Genomic DNA, 14,710 nt, shown 5'->3' on the forward strand with positions numbered 1-14,710 from the left:
TCCTTTAAACTGTCTATCCCAACCAAATCACCTGACTCTATTTTCCAGCTCAATTCAAATAAAAATATTTATGCTCCCACAAGGGAAATTTAGTTTGGAGCCAGAATATAAAACAACAGCAAAAAGAAAATCACATTACCATGCAAGCAATCACAAACACAGGGTCAGTTGATAACAAGGCCAAAGAGGAAGTCAACAGGTTTCATTTCGGTGACAGAGAGGGAAAGAAAGTCAAAGCAAAAAGTCAAATCACCAAGTTCTTGCACAAGCCGCTACATGGTTATTATACGTGCAGACTGAGCAGGGCTAATTGCAAAGGGGATAGATGAATCCCTGGGTCCTTCACTCTCTTGCTTAAGCTGTTAATTGATGCTGGGAGACCAACAGCGAAAAGTGCCTCCAGAGGCCTGCCCTCTTAAAGCACTGAAGTCCTGATAAAACTAACAGAATCTTTTTTCAATTACTGCAACGAATACCATTTTTCAACGGTTGAGACGAAGCCTGATTCAAAGCCGTGTATAGCTCAATGGCACAGTGTGGCACACAGTCGGGTTTCCCTCTCCCCTTCCTCTGTAGTGCATAGACCCGTCATAACTTATACAAGGGTGATGCAGTCTAAACTAGCCCTTCGCTGCATAACGGACACTGAAATATTTCTGGCTACATGTTTATTTTAATCACTTTTATTTAACAACACACACAGTATATTGGCACTTACACATTTCTTCTTTTTTTTTAATGCTGCAAGACTGGCCATTCACTTAATAAAAAAACGAACATATAAGTTAGTCGTTTAAATCATAGTTTTAATTTGACAGGACGCCGTAAAACGTCTGCCCCTCATTATACACACGCACACACACACACACAAAGAGGAACGCTTACACTGACAGACACATGTGCATATGTGCACATACATACACACACTCAAGAGGGAAGACAAAGACTACTTTGAAAAGTTACTCAGTCACCAGATGTTTAAGCCAGACCCCAGGCCCAGACTACAATACTAATGGGTGTGTGTGCACGAATACGTGCGCGTGTGTGTGTGTGTGTGTGTGTGTGTGTGTGTGTGTGTGTGTGTGTGTGTGTGTGTGTGTGTGTGTGTGTGTGTGTGTGTGTGTGTGTGTGTGTGTGTGTGTGTGTGTGTGTGTGTGTGCGCCCGCGAGAGAGAGAGCTAATGGCTTGGATTTAAAAGCACTAAAAAACGGGTCCCGCTCTATAGCAGGTATACGGTTATAACAAGGAAAAATGGACACAATGGCACTCATGTGTGCACTTGTAGAAATGAAACAAAGTACTTCATATTTCATACACGTATGCACAAGCACCCCCCCAAACACACACACACACTTGCACATACACACAGAGCATTAGGAAGTGGGTTTTACACAGCGGCATATACGATGGCCTACACTGTATTGAGTTACAGTTAGAAACCGAGTCTTGCCTGAAAAGTGTCTTCTGATGTTGAGTTGTGTTTCACTCGATGAAAGAGAGACATAACCTGATCAGAGACAGACGCGCAGACGTAAAAGAGAAACGTTTGTCACATAGTGGATCTATGTGTGTTCAATCTCGCTCTGACTGGCCAAAACAGGCGTTTAGTTCGCCCACTTACACAAAACCCCAATTATCAATGAGTCATTCTGTCATAACCAAGTAACGTATACATGACACGCTTCGGGTCCAACTGTATAGACGCTGTAACCCGGATAAAGATCTTTTATAAAGAAAGAACCACTGATAAGCAACTGTCAGAAGAAGAATGATGGGGGAAAAAATCACAGAACATTTCCATCCATTCAGTGGTAATTGAGAATGAATGCACCATCACTGAAAGCAAAGGGCATTAAATCATCGGTTAGGAGACAAAAGCTAGCAGAAATCCTCCAATTACTGATATTGTCGGTGGTGTCCAGCAGCGCAATCTTGAATCTAGCCTTGCCTTTTGTTATAACTGAAAGCTGAGATTGTCGCTCATTATATAAATAGATGTTTTCTGACTGTGGGGAGCAAAACATACAGCAAACTAAAATAAATGGAAAAAGTGTAACAATGTACCTCTAAGGGTCTTTTTTTTCACTTTCAGAGTCAAATCAACATTCTTGGTTCATTCATTGAATTAGTCATGACTCTTCAATAGTACCACACTTTGGTAAGGGTCAATTTTGATGCTCTCAAAGATAAAATTGTCACTCAGGATTCTGCGTGCCTAAAAACAAAGGGGTGTTAGTTCTGATCTAACCTCAACCACATGAACCCTAGTTTCCCTATTCTGGGCATATAATAATAGGAAAATGTTCAGCGAAAACAACTGATCTACAAGTTCAGATAAAAGGAGGGGAGGCAGGACCCTTGGGGGGGACACTGGACAACAAAGTATAGGGTTTAAGTGGTTAAGACCAAAGAGAGACAGAGAGAGGTTAGACTTGTACTTACTTTGTGATCAATAAGTCATAACCCCAGAAATACCTAGGAACACTGCCTTTTAAAAATTAAAACACCTTAAAAATAAATGGCCTCAGCGTCTACGCTTCTCCTTCTATTGATCACAAACAATCCAAAGTAAAAGTCTAACCTCTCTCTCTCTCTCTTCTTCTTATGTCCTTGGATCCAGACAAACAGCATCTGTTTTTTGATAACTGTTAGTGAACTAGCACTCAGTCGATCTTCTAGCATTTGCCGTCTCTACTTTATTACTGTGTAGTGACCTGCTCTTATTTTCCCTGACAAAATGTTATGCTTGGCAATTAAAAACAGAAAAGTATCACATTCAACTTAATTAAGGCGGTCATCCGACATGTATGATACATAACCTTTTCAGCGACAACAATAACACATTTATAACCTAAATTGCGTTCAAATTCCGGCCACTGATGCTACGGTCACACTTTCCACCTCAGTATGACTGTGTGTGTGTGTGCGTGTGTGCGTGTGTGTGTGTGTGTGTGTGTGTGTGTGTGTGTGTGTGTGTGTCAGTGGTGTAAAGTAACTAAGTACATTTACTCAAGTACTTTTACTTTACTGGAGTATTTCCAATTTTCAGTACTTTTACTTCTACTCCAATACATCTGAGAGGCAAATATTGTGCTTTTACTCCACTACAATTATTTGAAAACTTTAGTTACTAGTTACTTTCTGAAAAAAATTATACTTTCTACTTTTGTACTTTAAGTACATTTTGATACCAATACTTTTGTACTTTTACTCTAGTACATTTTGATTACCGGACTTTTACTATGTATTTCTACATTGCCGTATTGATACTTTTACTTGAGTAAAAAAATTGAGTACTTTTTCCACCAATGGTGTGTGTGCGTGTGCATGCGTGTGCGTGTGCGTGTGCGTGTGCGTGTGCGTGTGCGTGTGCGTGTGCGTGTGACAGAATCAAACACTGAGGGATTCGCATTCAGTGGATGGAATACTGAAGTAAGGTACACGCCACAGGTTAGAATCTGGTTCATGATGTCATGTCATCTACAGTCTCCTCGTCGCTCTCTCGCCACACCGTACTGTCACGCTATACTGAAACACTACACTGGAAAATCCTGAGTGTTCCTTTAACTCTGACAGTCAGTGTACAAATGTTGGTCACATGTGTGTACACTCTTAAATTAACAATGAGAGTTTACTGTGTAGTAAGCTGGTACGAATTCAGTAAACAGACCGGGTTCTGGCAAATGTAGAGGGCAGTAGTACGCGTGCGTGCATACTGTACATGCGTGCGTGTGCGTCTCAGACGGATATGTGGAAAGCCCGAATTCTAGATACTTGACGTAAACTGAAGTCATGTTACTCTTTGACCTAAAAACGGAGAAACGGCAGAAAGCCAGTTACGAGGTTGTGAAGCGACAGCGGGGTTAGGCTACAGGGATTATCAGGGAGTTGACACACATCAAAGTGAGCTCACGCTGCTAACTGGGACCTCATGTACACTTTGTCATTGTGGAAAAAGACACTAGAAGTTATTAAAACCGGGAAAGCGTCCGTGTCATTTTTGTTTTTTTGCGTTGGCTATTCAAAAATAGCAGATCTACAAGCTCACATCTTGCTTGTACATCTGCTATTTTTTTTTAGTTTTTTGAAACATTTTGAAAGTGTTTTTTTTAACACACACTTCTCTTCTGGGTGTCCCTGCTCTCTGGCACAAAACATTTTCAGATGGGGGGGGGGGTCCGGGGCCAAATACATATCATTTTGGGTGTCCGCGGCACGAAGAAATTTGAGAACAACTGATTTAGAAGGCATTTGTAGAATCGGCCTCAGGTCAAAAAAAAGAAGTAATACTGTACTTCCATTCAAATACATCATGACAGGGAAAAGATTACAATTTAACAGCGTGATCTCACTGACAACTCGCCCCCATTATAAAATGTAACTAATACCACAAGATTGTCACTACAGTTTTCTGTTTCCCGTCGTATACTGTCCACACTATATAACGTAACAACATCCATAATGGCCATGCCTTCAGATTTGGACCAAACTCAACTTGAAATGAGGAAAGTTCCACTAGACCAGTAAGTTTTCAACCTTTTTTTTATTGCCCAAGGCACACCAATGGGAAAGTCAAAATCTAAAGACACACCTGTATTCATAGCAAAAATAGCCCACCTACAAGCTCACAACGCGCCGTGGTGCGGCACATTATGAGCTTGTAGATCTGATTCTAAGGCTATTTATTTTCTTGTGAAAAATATAATAAATTACATTTTTCTAAAATAATGACATACCCAAAATAGGATAGGTCAGCTTCGACGTGCTTAAAATATTTGATTATGGGGCTGGACCGCTGGCACCTAAGCTTCAAAGTAGCCCGACAGCAAGTCACGCGTTCGAGTCCTGATCCCGACGGCCTTTGCGGCATGTCACTCCCCATCTCTCTCCCCATTTCCTGTCAGACTACTATCCTATCAATAAAGGCATAAAAAGCCAAATAATTTATCTTAAAAATATATATATATATATTTTAAATTATGGTAAATAATTTGCTTCTGTAAAGACAAATTAGTGTGCACAAAGTACTGATATAGTAAATTCAACAATAAGTCTTAACTTTCTGTATGGTTATATAGTGACATAATAATGTGTGGTTGTCACAAAATACTAAGGCACACCTGCACTTGTCTCACAGCACACCTGTGTGCCTCAGCACATCGTTAGAGAACCACTGCACAATATAATATATCACAACAAGGTCTAACAGAAATCCACCTTACCGATTCAACATAACTCTGGATTTCAACACACAACAGGAATAGCTACTCCTTATTTCAGTAACATTTGAGAACAAAGGTAAGGCTATACATGGGTGTCTGTCAAAAAGAAAACCCACTTCAGCTCTGATACTTAAGTTTAAAAATGCTTCGTGTGGAGATACGGGAAATATAGGCTATTATGTTTCAAACTTTGTTACTTCCTCGGGTGGCTAAAATCCACTTGAGGCGGGTGAGTTTTTGATATCAGGAAAACCCTGACAAACTGAAACCGGAGAGCGACAATTAGGCCTCAGGTTTGTTGCGATTTCACCTGACACTCACCAGGTTGAGTCACCGTCCTATCTATGGACTCACAATGTTGAGTTAATACAGTATAAACACACACTACCCCCCCCCCCCCCCCATCACCACCACCACCTCCCAACCACCACCGCTCTTTTGGCAGGTGGCCCCACATTCAGGCATCTGCGACACCGGCATTTAAAAACACGTGAAAATTGTTTGTACACGTTGGACTGATTAAGGTTCCCCACGGGGTTTTCACAGACAATGTTTCATTCTTCCAGGGAATCGCCGGGAAACACGGGCTGCTGTGGAGGGAGCCTGGTCAATGACACCTGTGTGCAGGCCGGCAGGCCTGGCTTTTTAATAATGCACACAGTAAAAAATACTGAGTGTTCATTTAACCCATTAAGACCTGAAGCCGATTCTACAAATGTCTTCTAAATCCTAAAACTGTTTTCTGAAACACTTACGTTGCTATAATATCAGTCCCCCAAAATGATTTGTATTTGGCCACGGACCCCCATCTCAAAATATTTAGTTCCAGGGACCCCCCCCCCCCAGAAGAAAAGATTTGAGTTACAAATGTTTTCATGATTTAAAAAAAATTGCAGATCTACAAGCTCATAGCGCGGCACTCTGTGCCGCGCTATGAGCTTGTAGATCTGCTATTTTTGAATAGCCAAAGTATAAAATAATGGTTAAAGTGGTTAAAATCTGAAATGACCGATGCTGTCCTGGTCTTAATGGGTTAACTGAGAGTTACAGATAGATAAATGAACACTGTGGTTTCTATGTTGTTCCCCCAGCCTTTCGGCAGGAGCTTTATTTTAGAATATAAAAGGAAAGACATATCTATATATAATATATAAATTCAAAAGAGAATATAAATATCGTTGGTGTCGGGCATATTCTAACTTTTTGTGTTTTTTCGTAAATGAATGCCCTATTTGATCATACTAGAGCGTCACACAAAAGCATCAAAAGTAGCAGATCCACAAGCTCGCTTTGAGCTTGTAGATCTGCTACTTTTGAATCCTGAAAAGTAACGGTTTTGGACATATCTGAGGTTTCCACCCGACAGAGACGATATCATATTCTTTAATCAAAGAACGCATTGTCAATTCCACTGTAAAGTCCAAGGACCCAACAACGCACCTCAACCCTGAGGTTGAGAAACTGAACCCGGTGCCATCATCCCAAAAAAAGGTTGTCCTGGCTTTTAAGTGAAATGTAAACGCTAAATGCATCAGGTGGAAGTTGAAGACTGAGCAAATCAACAACATTCATGCCTTGTAAAAAAAAATAAGTAATGCAGTTAGTGTATATAATATGTAACATTACATATGGTACACATAACCACAGCAATTATGGACAACTTCTAAGCCTAGAAGGGGACAACAGTGTATCAACTAAACTTTCAATAAAAAAAACTAAAAAAACAATGCTCTTGTATGACTTAGAAACAGACATAATTTGCAAAAGAAAGCATATGCTTTCCCAATCATCCCCTCGCTGATTTTGAAAAATTAATTCAACACAGCCGCGGAACAAATTCACTGCTAGTTTGTGTTTCACGATATGCAGAAAACACACAGGTACACACGATCCTAACTGTATACTGGATTTCAAAATGACTGCCCGCTAGCCAGCATACAGCAGCTCACTGTCACGGCTAAGTGGCCGCAGTCATGGAAGGCCTCGGCTGCAGTGGTGAACAGTAAAATCAAGAGTGTTAACCCAAGAGTGTAAGAAAGGAATCGTCATGCTCTTTTGCCGTGTACTTTTCTAAGACTCATTGGGCTCATTGTAGGGTCCTCTGAAGCTTAAAATGGGGTCCTCGAATGTATTCCCGCACACACTTACACACAGTAAGACACACACGCTCGCAGTCACACACACACACACACACACACACACACACACACACACACACACACACACACACACACACACACACACACACACACACACACACACACACACACACACACACACACACACACACACACACACACACACACACACACACACACACAGCAAAATAGTAGCCTATATGGTCTAACAAAGGGGAGAATTTAAACTTTGCATGGTAAAAGTTTGTGTCATCCTCATTCTCTCCATTCGGTCACTCTCCACTGTATACTCTGTGACAAAATACAGACCACTTCTTTCTCATCTTTCCTGTCACTTTTCACAATAACCTGACAAGGACATCATTTACTCTCTTAGATCAAAGCCGTAAAAAACGGTTTCCCTGTTTAGGGAGTAGTCTGTACAGAAGACTACTAAAAAACCTGAGCGGGGGTGAGGGGGCAATCACCTAACGCTAAACCGATCCCATGTGATGGTTGTCGAAAAAGGCAACAGGTTAAAAAATAAAAGGCATACTACAATGACAATTTGGAAGTCCAAGAAGCACCAACAGACATCACAGACCCGGTTCAAGTCTAAACAAGGCTGTTCTAACCACAGTGGGTCTGACATTTCAGGCATTTAGCAGACACTCTTATCCAGAGTGACTTGTAATAAGTGCGAGAGTGGAGTGAGCTTAAATCCCTGTATCACCGACGTAGCGGCAAGCCAATAATAAGGAGTGCAGGGGCCAAGACAACATGCCCAGACAGTAGTATAAGAGAGAAAAACATTTGTGCTCCCGGTATATTTGTATAGCTAACACTGACAGAACGAGAAGGCGGCGAATAAGAGAAGAGCTACATACAGAAATATGAGCACAGAAGGGCCAGGACAATTGTTAAGATTTGTTTTAACAAACTGTCTGTGACAAATGGACCGCTTCCTTTATCTGAACCACAGACGGAGCGGTGATGACTAACGGCTGGCTCGGTTGGCCCTTGTTTGATGTTATCCCTCCTCTGCTTATTGGAAATATTCAGGAAGTTAACAACAGTTCAACTTTAGCAAATAAACAGAATCTCCATCACAAACAGGAGAGGGCAGTCCATATAGTTATACGCTGACAAACTGTGGAAAAGAGATACGATTGTTATAAAAAGGCATATAAATCTCAAGCCATAACTTGAGTCTAAATGACAACTAGGGGGAAGAAAGAGCATGACATCTGCAATTGCTATCAAAAATAATACCAAACACTCCCCTTGTTAATGGACGTTAGATAAATCAACAATACCTGTAGATACAGCATTTGGTAAATGCCAACAAATCAACCAACAATCTATTTTAAAAAGCCTTTACAGATAATCTATAGTGTGATGTGATGAACATGTATTTGAATAAACATACTGAACAAACATGTTTGTATTTATATGGCTGTATATGATACAAGTCATATTCTGTACAGAGAAGGCCACTGTATGCATCAATGCCGTGAAAGCTAGAATAAACAAGTGGCGCTTGACAAAAATGTTCAAATGAAAATATGTCATTTTTGCCAAGCAGTGTAGTGTCGATCCAGTGAGATACTCTGACAAAAATGGAATTAAATGAAATACTCGAAAAGCAAACATACTGAACATGATGCGTCATACCACAATGCATTGCAGCCACAACAACCACACTTCCTCAAAGTACCTCAAATTGTTTTGCAAAAACAATCATTTGAATTGACATTGAAAAAAGCACCCGACTCCGTATATTTTTCAACAATCAGCGAACTAGAGGCTCATTTATTCCACAGTTGTTTATATTAACACATTACCAAATGATATTAAACTGACTGAAAGATTTTGACTCAAAATAAATTAACGTTATAAAGCCATCCGCTCTTCAAATTAGGAACATATTTCACAATATTTATTTCACATCCACAAAATTAGTCAGTGGTGTGTGCAGTGAGTCCGTGATCTTGAATACAGATTTTAACCGACAAGTTAAAGTCTCATCAGACCTGCCAATGTGCTTTCTCCCCACAAAAATCTCTTGGCCGGGTCATCATAATGCACAAGCAAATTAACTGACACCACAGTAATTCATCTTTTCACACTCTCTAAAACACACTCGATTAGGCAAAGTTAACCCTTGTCAATCCTCTTTTCAATACTTTACCGTAACTTAAACACATTCACTTGAGTGCACAATCATTCTTGACTGCTCTCTTAACCCACGTCTCGTGAAACAAAACCAGCAATAAAATAAGAGCAGGGATCCACTGACTCTAACAAGTTGAAACGGGATAGTTGAGAACGCTTGTGTCTTTCTCCAGACTCGAGCTGTCTCGGCGAGCAGCCCTGTCAGCAAGGATGTGCTTGAACCAAACAAGGCCGAGACGAGCCAGGCAGCGACTGATCTGAGACAAAGTAAGACGGTCGTGACAGTCGCCTTGTTAGCAGGCAGGCAGACATTATTGCACATTATTACATGCCACTTGCTAATGAAGGATTTTGGCAGAAAACCTAACATAAAGACTAGACTCGCTCTCACTCTCCCCTTATTACCTCGAAGTTTCTTCTGAGTTCTAACATTCCCATCAACAAAAGGACAATAAAGGGATAAAGAATTGTGATAAATATTAGGCAACACACTTTGCTGATTAAGCAGACATTTTCACAGGACATAGGAAAGTGTTTCACAGAGGAATACGTTTTACTCCCCCCCCCCCCCCACCTCTGTTGTCACAGGTGTTTCGGCTCTGGCAATCATGATCAGCTTAATGTTACCACTGCACTTACATTTGCACTCATTACACGTCGCTCTGGAAAAGAGTGTCGGCCGCATGCCTAAAATGTAAACGGAAAATAAATAGCATTCGTACAAAATGCCGCTTTGAGAGGTCATGAGAAAACGGACAACATCTCCTTATTATAGGAGGAATTATTAAAATACACGATAAATGTTTGCAGCGTTCCAGAGTAGTGTCACAACTTTCTATCAAGCCAATCATATGTTCTGTAATATTTATCTGGCATTGACATTATTAATGACTACATAATGCATGCAACTTTTCACAAAAGCACTGCATTAATTTATTTGTATTATTATTCTCCTGCATTCTAAGGTTTTCACAAAGTTCCATAAAGTACATCAAGATTCTGTCCATCAAGACAAGTTGTTGGCTTCATTAGTTCCCGGTGACCCATTTAACAGATAATACTTGCCTTTCTATTGTTTATATTGTACACAACCTTTTTTAATGATCATTCTGTTAAAGTAGCCCTTTCTGTCTATGCTAGCACTGTCCATACCCGTACCTCATTTTCTCTCCTCCTTTCCAGTCAATTCTGATGGAGCTCTAGTAGGCGGCACTACAGTACATGCCCTGATCGTATCCGCTGTTTTCACAGATCTGTAGTATCCCGATAACTCATTTTCCCCCTCTCCACAAGCACACAAAAGGGTTTCAGAAGAAAACTGTAAGACAAAAATAAAAACTTCCACGCCCCTCCCTCGTCATTCAGAGTCCTGTCTGCGACTACGACACTTTGAAACGGGGAAATCTCAGACAAAAAAAATCATACAATAATCACTTACGTAAATTAATAAGAAAAAATGTTGCCCTGTTTTTTGTGATGTGCAGTATTTTGAAAAATAATTTTAAAGAGACATCAAGTCCATCGCTGACGCCTCTCTCCCCCCTCAGAGCATATAGTACCTCTTTTAAAACTACCCAAGACAACTGTCTGGCAGCCCACAAAATCACTACAGTTGTTCCTCATAATGTCTTACAGAACATCAAACCATCAATAAAATATAAGAGATACATTCCAACTAGTTGAACAGGACATTTCTGACTTCCCTCGCTACATGTGTCCTCTCTCTCTCTTTCCTTTCTCTTGGTCTCTCTGAGCCTCTCTCTGTCTCGTCTCTCTCTCTCTCTCCCTCTCTCTAAACTTTCTCTCTCCCCGTTTCCACCACAGAAACTTCACATATTGCAGCCATATGAGGAAGCCCCAGCACTCTCTCCCCAATACACACACATGGGAAAAAAGCCTTGTGCTCTCTTCACATACTCTCACACACACACACACACACACACACACACACACACACACACACACACACACACACACACACACACACACACACACACACACACACACACACACATACACTGGACAGAGTTTTACAAGTAGAAGTTCTCTTTAGGAAGTCGTCAACTGTTTTGACGTTTAATAGTGACTATGAACAAGGCTGTTATATATAATAATTGCCAGCATCTCAGACAGAAGGAACAAATAGAAAAGCTTATAGTATAGCTAGACAGATAGTACTTTGAGGTATATTTTATAGAGCTTTGTTTAAGGTTTGTAAAAAAAAAACTTTCGACAAAGACATACTGCGTTATTAGAAACGGGATCAGCGTAGAGAGAGGACGTAAAATGTTAGTGGGGGTTAGACAGAACTGTTTGACATTGACGTGCAAGGCTGTAAGACAGAAGGAGGGAGATATTTTAAGGGGTCTATACTGAAAGACTAGCGATACTGTCATAAAAAGAAAAAAAATACAATTGTGGGCATAGAAGAGCATCACTCAGAATGAAAAGCTTATGTTATATACTTATATAGAGTAGACCTATTAGACCACATGTCGCTTAAAACTTTAAAAGGAGAAAAAAAGGCTAAGCAATCTGACTGACAGAACCTCGGGATACTTCTGGGGTACACTGTAAACACTATGAAATCAATCTATATCTCCAAGGCCAGAGAAAAAAAAAGAGGTTTGGATAGACATAACTTAGGAAACAGATGTAAAGACAAAATATATATGTATACATCTGCGAGAAAACAGCTGACAAGATCCAAAGAGAACGTTACACTATTTTACTTCAGTAGATATGGAACTTGTGTTCTGAGACACATCTAGTTTCAAAATTACTCTAACCGTAAACAAGTAGTTACAAAACGCTTTCAATCATGGAGACTTCTTGGTTTAAAATAACTAATAATAATAATAATTGTAAATAAAAAAGTAAATAAATCACTGTTCCTTACTACACAAGACATTTAGAGATTATTTGACAGTGCAGCCTATCCACTTTTGAAATGTTGCTGAGTTTATCGTTTTACAAAGTTGGGATGAAAGCAGTCATTTTGGCATCCGAGTCCAATAGACGTGTTAAGCGCTACATCTAAATCTAACAGAAAATAGTGTCAAATATTTGGAGCTTCATTCTGTTAATTTGTGCTGTTTTTGTTAATAAAACACAAAAATAACCGGAATTAAAGAGATGAAATGCTACAGGTGAACTTTGTGGGAAACTTTTTTCACTCCTACTGATGACACAGGGCTAATGTATTTCTATTGTACGCTCTGAACTGTCAGTCAGAACATATGGTAAAGCCGTAGTATTGCAAATGCAACTCTGAGGTAGACAAATGTTTAGGTAATATGAGGTAGGCAACAGGACAGAGACAATTAAACTTAAAGGCTTTAAACTTTCAAAACGGTTATAACTTTCACTTTTAATACTGTAATAAGGTTGTAATAGGTCATTTAAAAAAAAGTTGATCACGATTTATGCTTGAACTTTTGGAGGGGGCTTTGAAATAAGCTAGTCCAAAGTTAGAGGTAGGCCTAGAATAGATTTCCAACTTTCAGAACTAAAGAACCAAATGTATTAAGCACTGTGGGATTATCTGTAGATATTAAAACAACGCTGTGAAGTTTAAAAAATAATCCTACTGGTTGTAAAAAATAATTGGGGTATGCAATGAATAGGTAAAATACTTTGTACACAGTAAAATATAATAAAAAATAATTAAGTATCCATTTGCAACTCGAGCGTGTACACATCTTACCAAATGAACCATTTGAACACACGTGTACAGTAAGTACACTCTCAGATACAAATTAACAGAGAGTATTTTTACAAGTGCATCAGCAGTTCTCTTTAAAAAACTTTCTGGGGTTTAAAGTAGAAAGTCGGTCCATGGTCAATTCTTTTAGGGACAGAATTGGTGAACTGTGGAGGCTATCTTGAAAAGCTTCCTTGCAGTGTGTGTGTGCCTCATTGTGCTGGCCTCACATACTCTGCTGTCCCCACAGAGTTGTCATGCCTACGAGCTCTCTTATCTCAAAGCAACATCACAGTTACTTAGGACACAAGAGGAAGGGGGGGGGGGGACTTTTCAAAGTTGAGAAGAAACGCAACTCAGGGTGATTAATAGTTCAACAACAACAACGCACCGGAATAAATAACTGATAATGGGTTCTCCTTTCTTTCTTGTGGGATTATTTTTATGACCTTTACGACAATTCACATCCACCACGCGGCTCTATGTCCCTATGTCTCTCTCATCTCGTGCTTCCTAACAATGAAAAGAAGAGGTGAAAACGGACAGATATCCGCTGTTTAAAAGTAAAATGAAAGAAAACACGTTCAAAAAGAAAGCATCCGTCTTTTTGATCTGTCCGCCACAGCACACACTGACTTTGACTCTTGGAGAAAGTTAGTCAGCAAACAAGCCTCTTTCTCTCCTCCTCTGCTGCTGCTTTGCTCTCCCTTCATGCGTCACTTCTCGCAACTAGAAGAAATCTGAACTTGAGTATCAACTTCTGTTGCAGTCAAAATATAGTAAATAAATCAATGAATAGGAGAAAAAAAAAACATAAACAAACCCCAACTCGTGCTGCTGCGGACCAAAACATTCAGAACTCCTCGGCTTTGCCTTTTTTTTCTCTTCCAAAACACAATGATCATGAACACTTTGAATCGATCCACCAACCCGGCGAGCTATATGGTAACTCAAATCAATTAACATGAAAATAATAACAAACGAAAAGTAACGTGAAAACAAAAAACACCAACCTACTGTGTATAGCAGTAATAGTAGACAATCACTCCACGTCTCTGATGATGTGATTCGGGTGCATTTCTAATAATAATCAAAGCAAAGCAGTAGCACCAGGCTATCGCTTCTCTTCCCCCCCAGCAGTAGCTATATCCTCCTATCCCCCCCTATTTTGTATTTGTGTAGCGTTTTGTATGACCTAACCAAACCCTTAATGCCATGTGAATTCAAAGCGGCGCTACTCTCTCTCTCTCTCTCTTCTCCCTCCTTCTCCTCTCTCTCTCTCATTCAGTAAATCCCCCCCTTTGCCTGCCTTGCTTTCCTTCCTTCCTCCCTTCCTTCCTTACTTCCTCACGCCGCTTTGAGCTCTTGCTCTCTCTCTCTCGCCGGGCCGTTATAGTTACATAAGACGCAAAAGCAGCTCGTAAAAAAAAAAAAAAAAAAAAAAAAACTACTACTACTACTAGATAGGACTATTTCATTCCTAAATTGAAATT

At 40.0% G+C, this 14,710-nt stretch overlaps 1 protein-coding gene across 1 annotated transcript in view; it reads right to left on the reverse strand.

Annotated features, from left to right (window-relative positions):
* The window catches only part of trps1 (trichorhinophalangeal syndrome I), a 184,332-nt gene extending 169,961 nt beyond the window's left edge, over nt 1–14,371 (reverse strand). The window contains 1 exon segment of the mRNA XM_080443079.1: nt 14,235–14,371. The gene's annotated coding sequence lies outside the window, so the exon portion shown is untranslated.
* Nucleotides 14,372–14,710: the final 339 nt, after the last annotated feature.

Source organism: Gymnoscopelus braueri (assembly GCF_963280865.1).
Source record: "Gymnoscopelus braueri genome assembly, chromosome: 11".
Lineage (NCBI taxonomy): Eukaryota > Metazoa > Chordata > Actinopteri > Myctophiformes > Myctophidae > Gymnoscopelus > Gymnoscopelus braueri.